Source organism: Erpetoichthys calabaricus, chromosome 1 (genome assembly GCF_900747795.2).
Source record: "Erpetoichthys calabaricus chromosome 1, fErpCal1.3, whole genome shotgun sequence".
Taxonomy (NCBI): Eukaryota; Metazoa; Chordata; class Cladistia; order Polypteriformes; family Polypteridae; genus Erpetoichthys; species Erpetoichthys calabaricus.
In genome coordinates, this window is record NC_041394.2 from 232,512,763 (window position 1) to 232,536,181 (window position 23,419).

Genomic DNA, 23,419 nt, shown 5'->3' on the forward strand with positions numbered 1-23,419 from the left:
CACAAAACCAACAATAGATAGATAGATAGATAGATAGATAGATAGATAGATAGATAGATAGATAGATAGATAGATAGATAGATAGATAGATAGATAGATAGATAGATAGATAGATAGATAGATAGATAGATAGATAGATAGATAGATAGATAGATACTACAGGATTAAAAAACAGCATTCAACATGAAATTACATAAGCTTGGAAAATGTTTGGACTCTAAAACCATGTCAATGGCAGTAGATATAACCCAAGGATTTTTGTGTGCAGGCAGGAGAAAAGTGACAAGAAGATGATCACATAAGAGCTGGGTCAGAATTTAAACTAGACAGTCAAGAGGATCAATGCATTAGTAACTGAAGGGCAAAATGAAGCCATGGACAAAAAAAGTCAAAACCAACACAACCTGACACTAGGCCTACTTGAAAAGAAGATATCACTTATAAGATGTTTGAGTTTTCTAAAGGAATATCCACTGAGAGATGCTGGATGAAAGTGGTGGCAGCACCCAAAAATGATATTGAATAAGTCAAAGAATGAGACATGAACATAAAATAAATCAAATCCATTAAAATGTAATGCAACAGAATCTATGGGAACTGACTACCACAAGTCAGATTCTGCACAAAAATGCATGAATACAACCAACATGACATTAAAAAGGAAGAACATTCATAGCTCCAAGTCACAATGAGCTTGGTACATGCAGCTACAGAAATAAGATGAAACTACACACACACACTATATATATATAAAATACGCACATGAGCATCAGTAGGCTTTCGCATTAGGAACCAAGTTATCCAAACTACTCTATAAAATTTCACTAATTATTTACCACTATGATGCTGATCTTTCCAATCATAAAATAGGTCATTACAATAGCAATTGATGAGAAGAATTAATAATTAATTGCAGAATTATGATATTTGCATAATTCTCAAGATACAGTATTATCAAAAATTAATTTGAGGGTTCCTCTAGAGTGCCACATTCTCTTGCACGATTTAGCTCAAAAACTAATCAGCACATCATCAGCACATCATCATTTCATAACAGGCTTAAGTCTTGAGTTTGGTATTTTTCTGTCCAGCCGTTTTAGCTCCAGACCACCCTTAAGAAACTGTGACACACAGACAGACACACACCCATTGAGATACAGATGTTTTTGGTATTGGGGAACCCTAAAACATTGAGATCCATTGAAAGACGGAGATTAAAATTTTTCATGAATCTAAAGCTTTCGCTCCTCCCCCATTGACAACAGGCTATGGTGGGGAAGGGCACAAAAACAAAAAACAACATCAATAACGCACAAAATGCACTAAGTGACAACACTGCAGCTACACTATGCCTGCTCATTAACACAAATGGCCCACTCCTCCCAAAAATCCAATCAATTTACTGCAAATCAATAATGCATTCGATATATATTATGCAGACATGGTCAAGAGTTAAGTATATGTTTGACCAAACATTAGAATGAGGAAGATGATTGAACCAGGCTACTTTAACACTGGGATGATTGTTAGTATCAGACATTATAGATAACTTCCTATGCTTTTCATTTTTTTGGTCAGAGTGCAGTGTCAGCCATTGAACAGTGTTCCTGGAGCAATTTTCAAGTTAAGGGCCTCGCTCAAGGGTCCAATGGACAGGGTTCTCCCTAGCGTCTCCGGATAATTTAGTTGAGCGCTCGGCTGCCTTCTCGCATAACATTGTGAGATGACAGCCACAGATCTACAGGCAGATCTAATGATCTGCAGAGATTGCAAGGGATGAGCGAGCGGGTGGGCAAATATTTTAGAAGCAAGATCGCATCTGGCGAGGGGAGAGGCGCGAGGCAGAATGTTGCCGTCAGTCAATGCTGAACAAGCTAATAGCGGGGACGAGGCGGAGCGGAGTTCACAAGCAAAGAGTATGGAGAGGTGGGCTTTCAAGAGGGGGCTGTACATTGAAATAGCAGGGACGGAGCGGCAGCTTACTAGCAAAGAGGATGTGGAGGTGGGCAGGCGAGAGGAGGACTGATAAAATAAAAAAAGTCTAATGGAACCAGCCTGTCAGATATCAGAAAAAAGGGCGTCAGGAAGTGACGTCTCTGTTCTCAGTGTCAGTACAGTCTGTGTAGCGTAGAGCTGCTCTCTTCTTGTTCAGTACTTAGTAAACCCATATATATACACATTTGTTTAAGCATTAGGTGTGTTCTGTGTGCAAAAATCCTTGTAGCACTCACTGTGGTTCCTGTTAAAGTGACTCCCTCTGCCGTTTTTATATTTGCTCATATTTGGACCTGCGTCCATATTGTAAAAAGTGTGCAGAAACCCTTGCAGCACACACTGTGTCCTGAGCAAAAGTTTTGTCACTGAATTGCTGAGGGTTTTGTTAAAGTGACCCATCTGCCATTCCTTTTTTTGTTCATATCTTGCCCTGTCGTAGTGCAAGTGTGCATTGAATATCCAAAAGGCTCCCACTTTTCCACTCAAAAGTCTTATTCATAGGTACTTTGAATTTTTTCCAAACGTTTTACCAACATAAGTAAAAAAAAGTGTTCAGAAAACAACACTGCTGAGTTTTTTCAGAAAAGAGACGCCACAAACTAATGATGGTGCAGCGTCAAATATTCTGGCGCAAGTGTCAAACCTTAAAAAAAGAAGTCATATTGAGCAATGGAAAATAATTAATAATAATTAACTAATAAAAATAGTGCACATTTAATTTTCCCCACCATCAAAATTCTGGGAAGAACACTGAACGGAGTAGGATCCCTTCTGGAAGTAACAGGATTTGAACCAGCAACCTTCCAGATACCAGCACAGATCCTTAGATTCAGAGCTGTAACTGACGTTCCCTTACAATGCAGGTAATGTGCCTCATTTGGGACTCCACGAGCAATTGCTCATTTGACACAAATTCAAACCAGCGGTACCCAAGGATTCTCCAAAGAGACAGAATATCGAAGAAGTTCTCAGGTCACTGGATAGTGTCCTTGTCTCACAACCAAATAGCAAAATAGGAAGCATGAGGAGTCTAAAGACTTGGACCTTCGTCCTTTTGCAAAGATATCGGGAGCACCATGGTGCAGTAAACACAAAACATTAAGAGTGTGACAGTATTGTGGACAAACTCGTTAGTGAGAGAAACTAGAAGAAAACAGTGTGACTTGTTCAGCTTAACAAAAAGACTATGTATACTCAAGAAACAGCTCTTTGCATCTATTGTAAGTCAGTCCTTGAAAAATGGTGATTTACAGCAGCAAACCATCAATAGGAAGATAAGGCTACAGTGGGCACATGATTACCAAAATCTGACATGTTAAGGGCTGGAAAAATGCCACCTGGTGTAATGAATCTCAATCTCTGCTGCTACATGTAGATGGTGAGGTCATATTCAGCATAAACAACATGGGATCTATGGATCCATCCTGCCTTGTGTGAATGTTTTCCTGGCACATATTAGGCACCTTAATATTAACAGAGTACAATTTGATTGCCACATTGTACCTAAGCATTGTTGCTGATGATGTACCGTGGAACCTCGGTTTGCGAGTAACTTGGTTTACGAGTGTTTTGCAAAACAAGCTAAAATTTTTAATAAATTTTGACTTGATAAACGAGCGAGGTCTTGCAGTACGAGTAGTATGTATACGCTTTGTCTGCTGAGCGTCATGTGATCACAACTGAGCTGATGGTTCTTCTCTCTCTCGCTGTGGGATTGTGGGCAATCGTCTCCTATTCTCCATCTGAGTCGGCGTGTCTCACTCATATAGTCAACATCCGTACGAGCGTATATTGTTTACTACAGCATTGTGACTGTGTGTGTGTGCGCGCGTGTGTACTGTGACATGTGAGTCCCTGTCATGCGCCCCCAAAACACAAGGCTGAGTCTCAGTACTTTAGCTTTATTCAGCTTGAAACAGCAACAGCACGGTTATTTATTGTAGCAGGATCTGCCACTCTCCTATACATAGACACAGCAGTCAGGCAGGCCCGTAATACTGTGCCCTGTGCATTTATAATGTTCCTTGTATCACCCCTCGATGGCAGGCGCTCATAGCGTGTCTGCGATCTTTTCGGATTCACTTTTACGGCGAACTGCTACAGCGCTGGGAGCCTGCGATTGCTTTGGGACGCTCTTCCGCTTATTGTCCCGTTGGGTGGAATCCCACAAGAGTTTAGAAACTCAGTCACATCAGCCATAATTCTTTTCAATGGTAAAGTGCTGGTTAATTTGTTTTATGTATTTTTACTTTATATTTTGTATTAATCATTTTTATATGAATAGTTTTGGGTTGAGGAACGAATCATCTGAGTTTCCATTATTTCTTATGGGGAAATTCACTTTGATATACGAGTGCTTTGGACTACGAGCACATTTCTGGAACGAATTATGCTCACAAACCGAGGTTCCATTGTATATCCCTTTATGGCCATTTGTCTATTCAAATAAATACTTCCAGCAGAATAATATGACATATCAGAGATACTGTCACTTCAGTATAATCCAATGGCCTGCACTGTTCCACTAAGCTCTTTACAAAGGACCCTTAAAATTATTAGATGAAGCAAGGAAATCGTAGCATAAATGCATTTATGAAAAATATGCAAGAACACAGTGATAATATTGAATCAGCAAGACCAAAGCTATTAAGAAATGTTTCTAGCATTTAGTTGAATCAATGCCTGGAAGTATTCAGTATATTCTGGAGGCCATAACATTACAACTACCTGCATAATATTGTGTAGATCCCCCTTGTGCCACCAAAACAGCACTGACGCATCAAGGCACAGATTCCACAAGGTGGGACCTCAACAGACTAGACTTGTTTTTCCAGCACATCCCACAGATGCTCATTCAATTTGAGATCTGAGGCATTTGGAGGCCAAATAAACACCATGAACTCTGTGTCATGTTTCCTAAAGGGTGTAAATGATCTACAATAATCTTTAGGTAGGAGGTACAGTATATGAAAAAAAAAAACATCCACATAAATGCCAGGACCCAAAATTTCCCAGCACAATATTGCCCAGAGCATCACACTGCTTCCACCAGTCTGCCTTCTTTCCATAGTGTGTCTTGCTGCCATCTCTTCCCCAGGTACATGACACACACAGAGCAGTCCATATGATCTAAAAGAAAACGTGAATTATTAGACCAGGCCACCTTCTTCTATTGCTCCATGCTCCAGTTCAGATACTCGCATGCCCACTGTAGGCACTTTTGGCGGTAAACAGGGGTCACCATGGACACTCTGACTGGTCAATGGGTACACAGCCCCATACAGAGCAAGCTGCGATACACTGTGTGTTCTGATACCTTTTTTTCATGGTCAGCATTAAAATTTTCAGCAATTAGTACTACCGTAGCCTTTTTGCGAGATCAGGCAACATAGTCTAGCCTCTGCTCCCCACATGCGTCAATGAGCCTTCTGTACCTATGACCCTGTTGCTGGTTCACTGCTTGTCCTTCATTGGGCCATTTTTATTAGGTACTAACAACTGCATACCAAGAACAACTAACAAGACGTACCATTTTGGAGATGCTCTGACCCAGTCATCTACCCATCACAATTTGGTCCTTGTTAAAGACACTGAGATCCTCATTTTTCCTGCTCCCAACACATCACCTTCAAGGACTTACTATTCACTTACTGCCTAATATATCCCACCCCTTGACAGGTGCCACTGTAACAAGATGATCAATGATACTCACTTCACCTATCAGTGATTTTAATGCTGTTGTTGAGTGGTGTGCATGTACTGTATATATATATATACACATGCGTATATATTATTATACACATCCACAACACACACACCCACACATAATGCCTTCCATAATGTTTGGAACAAACACACATTTTTTCTTTATTTACCACTCTGATCCACAATTTAAAATTACAAATTAAACAATTCTGACTTGATTAAACTGCACACTGTAGACTTTAACTTAAGAGTATTTGCATACATTTTGTTCACACCATGTAGAAATTACAACACTTTTTCTATATGGTCCCTCCATTTCAGGGCACAATAATAGTTGGGACATAGCAATGGCAGGTAGATTAAAGCAGTCATATTTAGTATGTTGTTGCATATCCCTTGCATTCAATGACAGGTGCTGAATATCTTCGGTGGTGATGCTCTACCAAGCCTCTAATGCAGTCAAGCTCCTGCTTGCTTTGGGGGATTGTCCCCTTAATTTTCCTCTTCAGAACATGGATGGCACCACTAATTGGATTTAAATTGTGTGACTGGTTTGGACATTGAAGAATTTTTAATTTTTTGGCTTCAAAAAACTACTGTTTTGCCTTAGCAGTATGTGTGGGATCATTATTTTGAAGCCATCCAATGGGTTTGGAGGCATTTACTGGAACTTGAGCAAAAGACATTTCTAAACACCTCAGAATTCACTGCGCAACTGCCATCAGCAGTTACATCATCAAAGAAGACAAGTGTACCAGTACCTGTGCCAGCCACAGATACATGCCCAAGCCTTCGTAACCAGGTTTAACAGATGAGGCAGTATTCTTTGGATCTTGGACAGTTCCTTTTGTTGCCATCATTCTAATACAGGTTTATTTTTGTCTCGTCTGTCCACAAGACCCATTTTCCAGTCCTTTTAAATACTTATCTGCAAACTGTAATCTACCACCCAGTTTTTTGTGACTGATTAGTTGTTTGTATCTTGCAGTGTAGCTTCTGTATTTCATGAAGTCTCCTGCGGATAGTAGTCTCTGACACATACACATCTGCCTCCTGAAGACTACTTCTGACCTGTCAGACAGGCATTTGGGGCTTTTTCATTACCGTAATGGGGTTTCTTCTATCATCAGCAGTTGAGAGTCTTTCTTGGAATACCAATGAGCTCACTAGTGCATTCTTTCTTCTTAATGATATTCTAGACAGTTGATTTACATAATCCTAAAATTTTACCAATGTCCCTAAAGATTTGATTCTTGGCTTTCTGCCTCATAATGGCTTCTTTGACTTTTATTGGCACAGTTCTTGTCCTCATGTAGAACAATGGCAACTACAGACTCCAAAGGTAGTCTGTAAGTAGAAGCAAGCCTAGGTCCCTTACGCCTGCACTAATGAAGCAATGAAACATACCTGTGTAATCACAAACACCTGTGATGCCAATTGTCCCAAATATAATGGTGCTCTGAAATGAGATGGGGAGTTGGGGGATGGTGGGGCACATGGTGTTTTAATTTCTACATGGTGTGACTGAAATGTATGAAAAAACCCTTAAATTCAAGTCTCCAATGTGCACTTTAATTACCTCAGAATTGCTTGATTTGTAATTTTAAACAGAAACAGTGACGGGGTAGGAAAGGTCAAGGAATGTGATGTGTACTCTGATAAAACAATGAAAGATTTTAAAAAAACACAACACCAATTGGCAAGGGCTGAGGTGCTTCTACTGTTAATGGCAGACATTATTAAGGAAAAGACTGAGCACCACAAATCAACAACATGCATATTAGTGAACGGTTAACAAGGGTTTAGACATTCAAGACTGTGTTTCACTCATTTTTTGGAGAGCAACAAAACCATACAATTATAGAGATGCTTATCACATTACTTACCTTGACCTTCAAAACGGTTTTGATAAGGTCCAACATTAGAGGCTTATGAACAAGTTAAAAGAAGTGAAATTTCAACACAAAGTTTGTAGATGGGTGCAAAACTGCCTTAAACACAGGAACAAAATTATGATGTGAGGTTTCTTCTGAAATAGGTGAAGTTAAAAGCAGTGTCCATCAGGGTAAAATGCTGGTGTTGCAGCTCTTTTTAATATACATAAATTACCTCAATCAGAATATAAATAAAAAGCTGGTTAGGTTTGCAAGTGACACCAATCCAGATGGAATGACAGATACTGATATGGACAAATTTGTTGGTACCCATCCATGAATAAAGAGGAACTCACAACTGTCTCTGAAATAACTTGAAACTGACAAAAGTAATTAGCATCTATCATTGTTTATTCTGTATTTAACAAAAATCAGACTTTGCTTTAGAGTTCTGATTCAACAGAATATTTCAAATAACAACACAAATGAAAATGTCATGGACAAAAATGATTGGTCCCTTAACCTAATATTTTGTTGCAAAACCTTTAGAGGCAATCACTGTAAATGAGCAATTCCTGTAGCTCTCAATGAATCATGTTTAATTCAATGTGTTGTCCTAAAGATGTCAAGCCTTATGAATACATTATAAACCACCACTGATCAATAATTATGTTACAAATGTTACAATATCTTCATGTGTGGGAATTTTTGTTGTGATGTAATTAACAAACAGTAATATTTTCCCAAAGTGCTTCAGCAATATTAGTAAAGACTACAGCATTAATGACATGTTTTAAGTTCGATTACTGGCGAAGAGTTTAGAAACTTTTTACACTAAGCTCCTGCGTAACTAGACACATACAAGCCTTATGTCCTCTATTAAGTGTATTTTTATAATTAAACCATAGACCACAGGTGTTAACTGTTAATTTTTTATTAACAAAATAAAATCCTGTAGGCTTACAGTTTAGTGACCATAAAAATACTAAAATAAAATTTCCTTAAAATACATACCTTAGCCAGCTACACATGAATACAACAATCTTAATTTCCTGGAGTGGCTGAGTCAAAGTCCATGTCTAAATTCAATTGGGAATTTGTGGCTGTACTTGAAAAAGGTTGTTCATTCACAAACCCCAAGCAATCTAACACAGCTTGAGGTGTTTTGCAAAGAAAAATGGAGGAACACCTGCAGTGTCAAAATGTGCAAAGCTGATAGAAACCTATCTAGACAGACTCAACACTGTAATTGCTGCCAAAGGTGCATTAACTAAATACTGAATTGAAGGGAGTGAAAACTTATACAATTATTTTGTGTTTTATATTTGTTATTAATTTAGACCACTTTAAAGACATGTGTTTCCTTCTTAAATTTAACTTTTTTTAGTCTTTTTCTGTTGATCAGTGTCAAAAAAGCCAAACTCTGATTCAATTTTATAACACAATAAAATGTAAATACTTTTTATAGGCAGTGTATGTATACAAATGCCATAAAGCAGAAATGTTTAGAAAGTAATGTCATAAATAGGTTTTATTAATCATTAAGCTTCCTTCAAAGTGCAGTAAACAGGAAAAAAAAACAAAATCAACATTTTGTGTGAACATCCTTCACTTTTGAAACATCAGCAGTTCTCTTAGATATACTTGCAGTCAATTTTTGAAGGTACTCATGTGCTAAGTTGTTCTAAGATTCTTGGAGTGCTTGTCACTGTTCTGCTGCAGACTTTGGCTGACTTACTCACTTGCTTGCTTCTGTCTGTGCAAGTAATCCCAGAATGGCTTAATGATGATGAGATAAGAGTGCTGTGGGGGCCACACCATCTGTTGCAGTACTCTATTTTTCTATTTTATTTATTTATTTTTTTTTTTTTTAAGAACAATTTAGACGAGAACAGGCCATTCAGCCAAACAAAGCTTGCCAGTCTTGTCTACTTAATTCTTGTAATTCAACATCAAGTCTAGTTTTGAAAGTGCTTAAAGTCTTACTGTCTAGCATACTATTTGGTAGCTTATTCCAAGTGTCTACAGTTCTCTGTGTAAAGTAAAACTTCCTAATGTTTGTGCGAAACTTAACCCTTAACCAGATTCCAACTGTGTCCCTGTGTTCTTGATGAACTTATTTTAAACTAACAGTTTCAATTCACTGTACTAATTCCCTTCATAATTTTAAACACTTCAATCATGTCTCCTCTTAATCTTCTTTTGCTTAGATTGAAAAGGCTCCACACTTTTAATCTTTCTTCATAAGTCATCCCCTGTAGCCCTGGAAGGAGCCTAGTCTCTCTTCTCTGGACCCGTTCTAGCACTGCTATGTCGTTTTTGCAGCCTGGAGACCAAAACTGCACACAGTACTCCAGATGAGGCCTCATCAGTACATTATAAAGTGGGGGCTCTTTTTCACTGCTACACCGCTAAATAGGTAGTGTTGGTATTGTGCTGTGAAAATGGTCAGAGAACATTCCGAAACTGAAGCTGACGATAAAGTTGAACATGATGACACAGAAGAACTTTTGCCAAAAAAAAGGAGTCACGTCCGTTGCCTGGAGATAATTTGGTTTTAAAAGGCCGGATGTGGACCATTATGTTCAAATGTGTAAATACTGTTTCTATACTACTGGCAGGCAGTATACTATCAGTATACTACTGGATAATACTGCAAGCCAAGTTGTACTTGTTTTATTTGTTTTCAATACAGTGTAATGTACCTGGGTACTGTGTAATAGTGTGACGACATGTTGACTTTAATCTCGACGCTTATGACGAGAATAAAGTCGACGTGTTGACTTTATTCTCGACATTTCTACTTTATTCTCGCTGTTTATGTCGAGATTAAAGTTGACATGTTGACTTTATTCTCGGAATTTGTCATTAAAGTAGAACATCGTAAACTAAACTTCATCGTAAAATGAATATTTAACTTACTAGATTTTCTCAAACCCCGTCATAAGTTATATAGCACATTAAATGCTTTGTGTTGTGTTCCCCAAGCCATGTTAAATTGGTATGTGCTTCTTAAACTGACTTCCTCTTGTACTGAGGAGGTGCTGCAGGGATCGCCGCACAGAATACATTCACTTCATGATATTCCTGCTCTCTGAACATTTAGAATGCTAAGATAAATATTTGATATCATTTTTCATGATGAAATGCATTAAAGCATGTATTAATCATGTGGGGGCACGGTGGTGTGGAGGTTGCACTGCTGCCTTGCAGCAAAGGTGTCTCGGGTGTACCCTGCCTTGAATTTGCATGTTTTTCTGGTGGGTTTACTCGGCATGCTTCAGTTTCCTTTCAAAGTCATGTAGGATGTGGGGTTTTGTTATGCTATATTGACCCTGCTGGTGTATGTTTTGCTCGTATTCACCCTGCGATGTGCTGACGACTCATTCAGGATTTGCTCCTGCCTCACACACAAAATGCTTACTGGCGCAACCCTGAATGGATGGCATAATTAAACATGTATAACGAAGATTTTTTTAAAGTTCTGAACACTACATGGGCTAAGTTTATAACTAGTTTTAATTTCACAAAGACGTTTATCGTGTGGTGATTGGTTATGTGGAGAAAGAAAAAGGAAGGATAGGAACTGGGGTTTTGGTACGTCAGACAGACCGCACGCGTGCAATAAAGAAAGCCTGCTCAGAAGAACATCCATTGAATTCTGTGTTCGTGTCTCCGACCACCAGATCACAAACCCAACATTTACACAATATTTAAGTTAAACCTTTGCAATACCCATTCATACATCCAGTTTTTTCGAGCCTCGTCACACCTGCTATAAAGTTCTTTACACTGAACATACACCTGGGGACCCCTTACTGCGAGGGAGCAGCACTACCGCCTCACTACCGTGCATGTTTAATACCTGCTTTAATGCATTTCATCATGAAAATTTTCAGAGAGCAGGAATATCATGAAGTGAATGGATTCTGTGCGGTGACTACTGCCGGCACCTCCTCTTAGTGTGGAGGAAGTCAGTTTAAGAAGCGTAGTGATTAACAACTGGGTCGGGAACACAACACAAAGCATTTAATGTGCTGCAGTAACTTATGACGGGGTTTGAGAAAATCTAGTAAATTAAACATTGATTTTAGGATGAAGTTTAGTTTACAACATTCTACTTTAATTATAAAATAAACTATGAGAATAAAGTGGAAATGTTGACTTTAATCTCAACATAAGTGTCAAAATTAAAGTGGAAATGTCGAGAATAAAGTCAACATGCCGACTTTATTCTCGACATATAGTTTGTTTTTTTCTTCCCTGTGTCTGTATTTTTTTTTTCTTCACCGTGGCCCTAATACGATTCCGTAGGGCTAAACCACAAATAGCATCATAAATGCAAGGTGCAGTTTTATTATTTATGTATACAGCTTAGCTTGAAGCAAGGTCCATATTAATGCAGTTTGACTAAATGATGGTTCAGTTGGTAAAGATGTCATCACCAAGTTGCACTTGTTTTATTTTATTTTAATTTGGTGAATACTGTGTAATGCACCTGGGCTTGAAGTCTTGAAGTAATAGTGCAACTATCAGTAATAATACTATTATTTATTTTATTGTTATTATTTATTAGTTTAAATATTATGCAGTTTAATGATGGTAAAGCTGTTTAAAAAGTCACTTTAACATGTCAGTGGACAGAGATGGTTAACATTAACAGAAAGTGTAGTTGGTTTACAAAAAATATTTACTATTTATTCATTTTCTAAGACATGTTTAGTGCAATACAACTTTTGACAAGCACCTCTAGATATTTTACTAAGTCTAAATGCCTCTTTGGATGGTTGAAAATATGTTGTCAAAATTATAGTTTAAGTGGTTTGCAAAATTTGTTCAATAAAATGGTTCTATATTTTGACTGCAACTGTCATGCAATGTGATTCCTTCTCTTCATTAGTGCCACCCCCTTGAAAACTATCACTTTATGGGGCCATGCAAACCTGTATTAATACTTGTGTGCACATTAAAATGTTTTTTTGTACAATGTACAATGCTCATGACAGTGGAATAGGTTATTCTTAGCCAGTCTACTGCAGTAATTGCAGTGGAAAATGTGGTTAACATCCACTCATGCATGGGAAAAAAATACCGTTGAATACCATGAAACCGGGATAATTTAGAAAAATACACTGATATAGAATTTTGGTCATACCGCCCACCCCTACATGCTATATAACCTAACATTCTGTTAGCCTTCTTAATTTTGCAGTGGATAGTTTTTTGTTTTATGATTTTGGCCATGTTTGGGTAGGACTCTATGATTTACGCGATACGGAAAACACGGACGGAAGCACAGAATTAATGCATTAAAACGGATTTCAGATTTAAAAACGGAAATATGCAGAATTTAGAGACTGAAGCGGTGACTGTTACAAAACTTCCCAATAAATTAAAAGATTGAATAATCTGTAGTTCTATCATTCAGATTCTTCGTAGAAAGGCAGCCGTGCCTCCATCTGTTTGTGTGCGTGTTTCCTGTATGTTTTCTCGTTAAAGGAACGCGAATTAGGTAGCTGCATGAAGACAGAAATGTCGAAGCAAGCAGTATCAGATACCCTAACTACGTCGAAAAAACTAAGGAACACAAGCTTAACTGCAAAACTGAGGGCACAATAATATTCCAGCGACTTTAATGAATCTGGACAATAACTTTTCTGCAAGTTTTGCCAGCATACCATAAACTGGACAAGAAAAAATACTTGCAATGACAACATTAAATCTAAAACCCAAGTACATCTCAAGAACAAGGAGAAATTAAGATCAAAAAGTGTTCCCTTTTAGGCAGCGATAGAGGAAACAACAAAATCGTCAGATGCTAGTTTGTGGACGACATTGTGTGCAGAGTCAGAAATACCACTTGAATAAAATTACAAAGAAACGTCTTTTCTTTATTAAGCATTGTAAACAGGGAGGCGTGCTGCCAGAAAACAAGAGCAGTCTTCGTTAAACTCATTTGCCTGATGTCTTTGAACGTCATATGGACGCCGTTCTTCAAAAGATTCGTGGCAAGAACATTTATGTTGTAGCTGATGAAACAACTGATAGCCGAGACCACAGTATTCTCAACATAGTGATAGGAAAGCAACCATTAGGCTGAATGATAATTCTTTTATGTAGGCAGTTCTATTGTAACGGGATGTATTTACTATAAATCATTTAATCAATTAAATTATATTTAACCGGTATTAACGGTCTTTCCCGTAGAAAAATGTTATTAGTGAACGGCACTGGTTGTTAACAGGTTCCCTTTTAAAAATTAACGACAATGTTTCTGGATTTAATAAATGTTTTGCCTCGCAGTGACGAGGCACCTACTCGGCACCTACAAACCTGGGCAGAAGAGCAGGCTTCTCCCCAGATGCAACAAGCCCTTAAAAGCGGGTCTCCCTTTCTTTTTTTCTGTTTAATTCCCGGATTTAGTGTCTTCCAGATTAGTTAGCTTCTGCTTTGTAATTAATTATTTTAAGATATGCAGTAGATGAAGCTACAGATGTAATGATGCACATTTTCAATCTGTAAACATTTAAGGTTTAAGAATCATTAGAAATTAATTTACATAATTACAATTAAAGGTTCTAAAGATCAGTACTTTTTGGCAGATGTTACCTTTATGGAGAGCTACAACATTTCCACCTTTTCACAAGCAGCACTTAAGTCCCTTCAAATCAACCAGCTAAATCTTAATGACATTTTAGAAGAGGTTACAGACAATGCATCATACTGTCTGAGAGTATTCCAGGATGTTTTAAAAGGGGTATGCCTAACAGTGTACATTCAGCCTGCTTCTGTCATGTCATCAGTTTGGTGGGAGAGACCTGGCAGCACTATAAATATTTCACTGAGGCTATATCAATAGTGATGTGGGCAAAGTCTGCCTTCTTCAAAAACCTGCCAGGAAAAGGAGATAGACTACCTTCTTGTCACTAAAAGAGATTGTGATGACCAAGGCATAACCACCCACCCCCAAGTTCCCCAACCCCCAAGGTAAGAAACACCAGGTGGAATAGGTAGTTTGAATCAGTACGCTACCATGCTGAACATAGTCACCTCTACAAAGAGTTCTTTCTGGCTGAGAACACATCAGCTCAGGCTGTAACAAATATCCCAGACCCTAAAAGTAAAGTTAACCTTCATCTCAGAAGGATGCATCAAACTAATAACAGCTCTTATAATTCTGGATGACACTCACTGTCTACTGCAATTTCAGCATACAGCATCATGGAGCATCTGGGCTCCTACCTGATGAATGAAATTGCAAAATAAGGTTCAGTTGTGCTAGTGTGCTGTTTCATTAAAAGGAATGTAAAGTGCCATTTCATTATTGTTTGTTTTGTTGTAGCTGTTGCTACTTTCTTAAAGTAAAAAAAAAAAAAAAAGTAAAAACAAAAAATCCAAATCAAGGAAAATATAACGGTGAAAACCGAAAATTAAAAAAAAAATAACATAAAATGGAATTAGTGAAAAAATAAAACGGATTCCACAGGGCCCTATTTGGGGTTATTGTAATGTTGTAGAATGAAGTTACAATTGATCAGACACCCATAATTATCAGCAGTTAGGAGGCTATCAATACTGATCAAATCACAAACTCCAAAAAAAACAACAAACTTCCAGGAAACCCGTACCATGCTTCACATTCACCCATGTACTTCTCTCCAGCTTTTCTATGAACAAACTTACTTTTATTAGAGCCAGAAACTTCAAATTCTGACACATTAGTCCTGATCAACTGTTGCCATTTTTCTGCACTCCACTCTTTCTGTTTTCATGCACAGGTAAATAGTTAGGATTTATTTCCACCTCGGAGAAATGCTTTTTTTGGTAGCAACACTTCTATCAAGATCACTTCTGATAAGATTTCTCTGAACTACAGAAGGGTGAACCCGAGTTCCAGTGCTTTCTGCCAGTTCTGAGCTGAGAGCAGTGCTGAACATCTTCCGATGTGGAAGGAAAGTAAGCTTGATGCATTTCTCATTTACTGCACACAGGTTCTGTGGCCAGCCTCCATATTTCCGCCCCTCATTGCCCATTTGTTTGTGTTTCTGTACAACATATCTGGAAACACATTTGCTGCAAAAGTTCTGCTTGAAAAAGATCTTAATGATGCCAGTTGACCATCTTGTGTCTTGTTGCTATTCTCACTTTGATCATGGTATAAGAAGTTAAGCCATCACATCTGCTGTGACTTCATCTTATTACGTACAGTATCTCACAAAAGTGTGTACACCCCTCACATTTTTGTAAATATTTTATTATATCTTTTCATGGGACAACACTTAAGACATGACACTTTGATACAATGTAAAGTAGTCAGTGTACAGCTTGTATAACAGTGTAAATTTGCTGTCCCCTCAAAATAACTCAACACACAGCCATTAACGTCTAAACCGCTGGCAACAAAAGTGAGTACACCCCTAAGTGAAAAATGTCCAAATTGTGCCCAAAGTGTCAATATTTGGTGTGGCCACCATTAACTCTCTTCGACATGGAGTTCACTAGAGCTTCACAGGTTGCCACTGGAATCCTCTTCCACTCCTCCATGACGACATCACGGAGCTGGTGGATGTTAGAGACCTTGCGCTCCTCCACCTTCCATTTGAGAATGCCCCACAGATGTTCAATAGGGTTTAAGTCTGGAGACATGCTTGACCAGTCCAGCACCTTTACCCTCAGTTTCTTTAGCAAGGCAGTGGTCGTCTTGGAGGTGTGTTTGGGGTCCTTATCATGTTGGAATACTGCCCTGCGGCCCAGTTTCCGAAGGGAGCGGATCATGCTCTGCTTCAGTATGTCACAGTACGTTAGAATTCATGGTTCCCTCAATGAACTGTAAACCCCCCCCCACCCCCCCGTCCCAGTGCCGGCAGCACTCATGCATCCTCAAACCATGACACTCCCACCACCATGCTTGACTGTAGGCAAGACACACTTGTCTTTGTACTCCTCACCTGGTTGTCGCCACACACAATTGACACCATCTGAACCAAATAAGTTTATCTTGGTCTCATCAGACCACAGGACATGATTCCAGTAATCTATGTCCTTAGTCTGCTTGTCTTCAGCAAACTGTTTGTGGGCTTTCTTGCGCATCATCTTTAGAAGATGCTTCCTTCTGGGACAAAGCCATGCAGACCAACTTGATGAAGTGTGCAGCGTATGGTCTGAGCACTGACAGGTTGACCCCCCAGCCGTTCAACCTCTGCAGCAATGCTGGCAGCACTCATACGTCTATTTTCAAAAGACAACCTCTGGATACGACGCTGAGCACGCGCACTCAACTTCTTTGGTCGACCATGGCAAGGCCTGTTCTGAGTGGAACCTGTCCTGTTAAACCGCTGTATGGTCTTGGACACCGTGCTGAAGCTCAATTTCAGGGTGCTGGCAATCTTCTTATAGCCTAGGCCATCTTTATGTAGAGCAACAATTCTTTTTTTCAGAACCTCAGAGCGTTCTTTGCCATGAGGTGCCATGTTGAACTTCCAGTGACCAGTACGAGAGAGTGTGAGAGCGATAGCACCAAATTTAACACACCTGCTCCCCATTCACACTGGAAACCTTGTAACACTAACGAGTCACACGACACCGGGGAGGGAAGATGGCTAATTGGGCATAATTTCGACATTTTTCACATAGGGGTGTACTCACGTTTGTTGCCAGCGGTTTAGACATTAATGGCTGTGTGTTGAGTTATTTTGAGGGGACAGCAAATTTACACTGTTATACAAGCTGTACACTGACTACTTTAAATTGTATCAAAGTGTCATATCTTCAGTGTTGTACCATGAAAAGATATAATAAAACATTTACAAAAATGTGAGGGGTGTACTCACTTTTGTGCGATACTGTATGGTTGTCCCTTGACCAATTTTAACCTCTCTATGCAGCGGTTTCTGTTTTTATTAATCATGTTGGTTCATGCTACACTTTTTCATTGATCATTAATCTGTTTGTAGTATTTACTTAATCAATCACTAAGCTTCATGCTTACAAGGATATAATGTATTTTAACTGGAAAGTGGTCTATTACTAAGTTAGATTCTTTCTTTATGGAAAGTCCATTTTTTTAGTCTATTGCTTTACTTTTAGCAAAAGGAATGTTAGGAGCTCTAATATACTGTACACTCTTTTCTACTGACATACTATTACTGATAACATAAAATAACCATCTATGACAAATATTTTTGTGAACTAACACTGTGTACACAATTCATTGCAATTCATATCTAAAACTTCACCCAACAAAATGTAAATGATATATTTCTACCTGGCTTCTACAAACAAGTTACTTAAGTAAATATGCTACTTAAACTAAATATTATGAAAAATAGCACAGAGAGTCTCAATTTTGAGGAAAGACTAATTGTGGCATAATAAAATAACTGAAGTAGTCCCATTAAAATTCCAACATTTAAAATCTTTAGGAACTCACAGTTATGAGTAAAAACATATTATTGGTTTACATACAGTAAATGGGAAAGGGGAAGCAATATCACCACATAACAATTAAACAGGGACACATTTTAAAGACAAGCACCTGTAAATTGGCTAAACCTGCTAATGCTTTTTCTTCTTCAAGTTTGGGTTTCCCTGGGGTTTATTATGGAGTGGAATAAGAAGACAGAAATAAAACGTCATCATACAGCTAATAGTGTGGTATACTCTCACATGTGCACAAAATGAAATTCACTAAACATAATGAAGTTTATTTAATAATCGTCAAGTCCCATGCCTTCAGCACATTCTTCAATAAGAATTACATTTTGTATAAACATAATGAATAAATGTTCATTTTTACAATGAACGGCATGTAAACAGTTGTTAATAAAACTTAATCTGGCCTATTAAAACCAATTACTGAAAACTTAAATGATGTTATCTATATCTACCATGCTTCAAAAATTCTTTCTGCATGTTGACAGCCCTGAATATACACCTTCTTGTAATCTTTCATTTAATTCATAACTGTAAATGATGGAGAAAATTCGTCAGTTAATTTTTATTAATACTTGCTACAAAGGTTATGGGAGGTATTTTCTGCAAAAATGAAAAGGAAATTTATAAAATGAAAATGAGACGCAGGTGGCGCCAGTGCTTATTTACGTTTTACTTTTCATTTTTGCAGCTTCATTGCAAATTGGGTTTGTTTTATTTTAATTTTTGCTGCATTCTTGCGCACAGACTTTGAAAATGAATTGCAAATAGGGATATTTCATTTTCATTTCTGCACCATTTTTTCGTGCAGACTTTGAAAATGAAATTGCAAATGAAAGATTGCATTTTCATTTAATAATTTTCATTTCTGCAGAAAATACCTCTCATATAAGGGGGGTTAAGTGCTGTTAATCTGTTACTTTGCTGACGCAATCATTCAGTCCACTGCCTCTTAGTTGGTGGAGACTCACAGTCACCGTTGCGACACGATGCTGACTGGCAGTACCACAACGTATTCATACTTCTGGCTTAGCGCTATACCGTATTTACAACAACAGAGAAAGGGAACGTCTTTAACGAAAACTGCTTCACTACACTAAACTTCATTCAAGAGTCTGAGAATAGCTGTGATGTCCGATTTTCAGCAACTTTGTTTTTTGTGAGTTGCCAGGAGAATCTACTGGACTGGTGTCTGTACAGTACACGCATAGAAAGTATTCTTAGGCAGGACCAGCTGACAATGTCTTAATTGTTGAGTAAAGAAAGCCAAAGCGCGACCTGAACAATTTCCAATAAAACTGACAAATCCTCAATTTCGGAGGGTTCATATCCAAAAGATATTATTACACTCGAAATAATATTATAATGAAGGAGAAAGACATGCCGACATGATTTACTACTCCGGGCAAAATGAGCTACCTGCCTCTGCATGCTGAAGAAACGTGTATGAAAAAAACAACTTAAACACTGACAGCCCCCTCGCTTTGTCGATACACATTCTGGGACAGTTTGAAAGTGGATCTGTGCTCTGTTTAAATCTCGACTGTGTGCTTACTTAAAACACAACCAACAAAACGAGCTTTCACTCGTAAATGTGTCGACATTGAACTGATCGGAAAAGAGGTGTCCAAATACATTAATTATCTCCGCTTACCTGCTTAAGGGCGACGGGAATTTCTAATCTACTGTACAAGAAAGCCTTCTGCACTAGAACATTACCACCTTCCCCCACAGCGCCTCCCTGGCTTTGATAGAAACATGAATCCTCGAAAGTTCTTTACCAATCACACTTCGACGTAGCGCCTACGCCTCCAAGTATGTCGAACGGGCCGCTATGTAATAACAGTGCGACGGCTAATCGCGAGAGCTCAACCTCGGATATTCTCTCTCGCGCCACGTGTTTGATCGGATGGTTTATTTCTTATTGTTTTATCACAAAATATATGTGATAAACTTTGCTGTCATTTGAATGGTGATCTTCAAACTATGTCCATAATATAGCATGTTTTTACAGATGTTTTGTAATCAGTTATCAAAAATTGCTTCCATCATTTATTCCATTTTCCAAAAATAACACGTCCTCACGGATCAAAAAAAGGAAAACGTTTTCGGTGAGATCCAACGAGCGTCTTTTTAATTTTTTTGTAATTATTTCCCTTGGATATAGAAAAACGCTTTTTTTTCTCAACTGAAGATGTATTCATAACTGTATCAGTCATCTCACATACAATAATATTCGTGTAAAGGTATATAATTACTTTGGGTCTCTATAAACATAAAAAGGTTAGTAAGTGACATCACATTGGCCTGATATGAGGGAGTGTGGATATGTCCATGCATGTGCCTTTCAAAACCCTTGAGATTTGGTTCCTGCTATATCCCAAATGCAGCTAGGATAGACCCCAGCATCCCACAGGGCAGAATTGAATGCACATAGTTTCAGGAAATCGACGGATAGAAATTTTAATGTTTAGTTTTCAGTAAAATATGTGTTCCAAAGTACAGTTTACAGAAAAAAATATGTTGTAGTTGCACAAAAATACATGTATTTTTTATAATTTTAAATTATTTTAATGATATTGAGGTTTGCTTAGTTATGGCTAGATAATTAAGAAGCTATAATTAGTATTTATGATAATGCAATAATATATTTGCTCTCAGTTCAGCAGTGTAAAAAGGCTATGTTTTCTTGTGATATTTCTCAAGGAAAATAATGTGATATTCAGGCAAAGTCTTGGTTATAATTAAAAAGTTTTTTGTACATCCACAATTTAGAAGAAAACAAGAAAAATCAAATGGCACAAAATACGCCAAATAATCCCATAACATGGTAAACCATTGGCAACATCCCACCACAGCAGTGAGCACTACATTCTCACATCTTTAAGAATCTTGGTTAACAGTCCTACCTCATTTGATCAACATCATCCGTCCATCCATTATCCAATCTGCTATATCCTAACTACAGGGTCACGGGGCTCTGCTGGATATAATCCCAGCCAACACAGGGTGCAAGGCAGGAAACAAACCCTGGGCAGAGCGCCAGCCCACCGCAGTGCACACACATACACACACCCACACACCAAGCACATACACTAGGGACAATTTAGGATTGCCAATGCACATAACCTGCATGTCTGTGGACTGAGGGAGGAAACTGATCAAGATCAGTATTTCATAAAAAGCATTTAGATATGTCTTGCAGCAAATGTGTCATAATTTCAGATACATGAGTTTTTCAAAGGATATTATGAATGGTATTTTTCTAAGAAATCTGGAAAGAATATTCTACGAGGGCATGTATAAGTACCATGGAGAAAAACACATCAGTGGCACATTTGGTTAGTAAATGAATACCTTTAATTCTTTTGTATGTTAATACTAAGCAACTAACACCTTCATTAGAAATGTTAATGTTAGAATGTACTGTAATTTGTATTTTACTTACTAACTACATTTATTCTTTATATTCTCCAATTTCTTATCATATATTCTTCCCATGGGCTCACCACCTATGGGAGGGGCCAAGGAGGTCGGGTGCAGTGTGGGTTGGGTGGTGGCCGAAGGCGGGGACCTTGGCGGTCCGATCCTCAGCTACAGAAGCTGGCTCTTGGGACGTGGAATGTCACCTCTCTGAAAGGGAAGGAGCCTGAGCTTGTGTGCGAGGTTGAGAGGTTCTGGCTAGATACAGTTGGACTCACCTCAACGCACAGCTTGGACTCTGGAACCAATCTCCTTGAGAGGGGCTGGACTCTCTACCACTCTGGAGTTGCCCCCGGTGAGAGGCGCAGAGCGGGTATGGGTATACTTATTGCCCCCGACTTGGAGCCTGTTCATTGGGGTTTACCCCGGTGGACGAGAGGGTAGCCTCCCTCCGCCTTCGGGTGGGAGGACAGGTCTTAACTGTTGTTTGTGCGTATGCACCGAACAGCAGTTCGGAGTACCCACCCTTTTTGGAGTCCCTGGAGGGGGTGCTAGAGGGCATACCTTCTGAGGACTCCCTCGTACTGCTGGGAGACTTCAATGCTCACGTGGGCAATGACAGTGAGACCTGGAAGGGTGTGTTTGGGAGGAGTGGCCCCCCCGATCTGAACCCGAGTGGTGCTTTGTTATTGGACTTCTGTGCTCATCCCGGATTGTCCATAACGAACACCATGTTCAAGCATAGGGGTGTTCATATGTGCACTTGGCACCAGGACACCCTAGGCCTCAGTTCGATGATCGACTTTGTGGTTGTGTCATCGGACTTGCGGCCACATGTCTTGGACACTCGGGTGAAGAGAGGGGCAGAGCTGTCAACTGATCACCACCTGGTGGTGAGTGGGCTTCGATGGTGGGGGAGGATGTCGGTCAGGCCTGGTAGGCCCAGGCTTTGGTGGTTGCTGAGGCAAAAACTCGGGCGTGGGAGGAGTTTGGGGAGGCCATGGAGAACGACTTTCGGACGGCTTCGAAGAGATTCTGGTCCACCGTCCGGCGTCTCAGGTGGGAGAAGCAGTGCGGTGTCAACACTGTATATGGTGGGGATGGTGCACTTCTGACCTCGACTCGGGACGTTGTGGGTCGGTGGGAGGAGTACTTCGAAGACCTCCTCAATCCCACTAACATGCCTTCCAATGAGGAAGCAGAGCCTGGGGACTCAAAGGTGGGCTCCCCCATCGCTGGGACTGAGGTCACCGAGGTGGTCAAAAAACTCCTTGGTGGCAGGGCCCCGGGGGTGGATGAGATACGCCCGGAGTTCCTCAAGGCTCTGGATGTTGTAGGGCTGTCTTGGTTGACACGTCTCTGCAACATCGCATGGACATCAGGGACAGTGCCTCTGGATTGGCAGACCAGGGTGGTGGTCCCCCTCTTTAAGAAGGCGGACCGGAGGGTGTGTTCCAACTACAGAGGGATCACACTCCTCAGCCTCCCTGGAAAAGTCTATTCGGGGGTTGTGGAGAGGAGGGTCCGTCGGATAGTTGAGCTTCGGATTCAGGAGGAACAGTGTGGTTTTCGTCCTGGTCGCGGAACAGTGGACCAGCTCTACACCCTTAGCAGGGTCTTGGAGGGTGCATGGGAGTTTGCCCAACCAGTCTACATGTGTTTTGTGGACTTGGAAAAGGCATTCGACCGTGTCCCTCGGGGAATCCTGTGGGGGGTACTCCGAGAGTAGGGGGTACTGGGCCCCCTGATAAGGGCTGTTCGGTCCCTGTACGATCGGTGCCAGAGCTTGGTCCGCATTGCCGGCAGTAAGTCAAACCCGTTTCCAGTGAGAGTTGGACTCCGCCAGGGCTGCCCTTTGTCACCATTTCTGTTCATAACTTTTATGGACAGAATTTCTAGGTGCAGCCAGGGCGTTGAGGGGGTCCGGTTTGGTGGACTCAGGATTGGGTCACTGCTTTTTGCAGATGATGTTGTCCTGTTTGCTTCATCAG

At 39.6% G+C, this 23,419-nt stretch overlaps 1 protein-coding gene across 2 annotated transcripts in view; it reads right to left on the reverse strand.

Annotated features, from left to right (window-relative positions):
* The window catches only part of aass (aminoadipate-semialdehyde synthase), a 97,271-nt gene extending 77,469 nt beyond the window's left edge, over positions 1–19,802 (reverse strand). The window contains exons 1-2 of one of the 2 annotated variants that reach the window (XM_051929807.1): positions 19,660–19,751; positions 7,587–7,809 (exon numbers count right to left, since the gene is read on the reverse strand). The gene's annotated coding sequence lies outside the window, so the exon portion shown is untranslated. Of the gene's footprint in view, positions 1–7,586; positions 7,810–19,659 lie in introns of both variants that reach the window. The other variant, XM_028812529.2, reaches the window with a different exon arrangement.
* Positions 19,803–23,419: the final 3,617 nt, after the last annotated feature.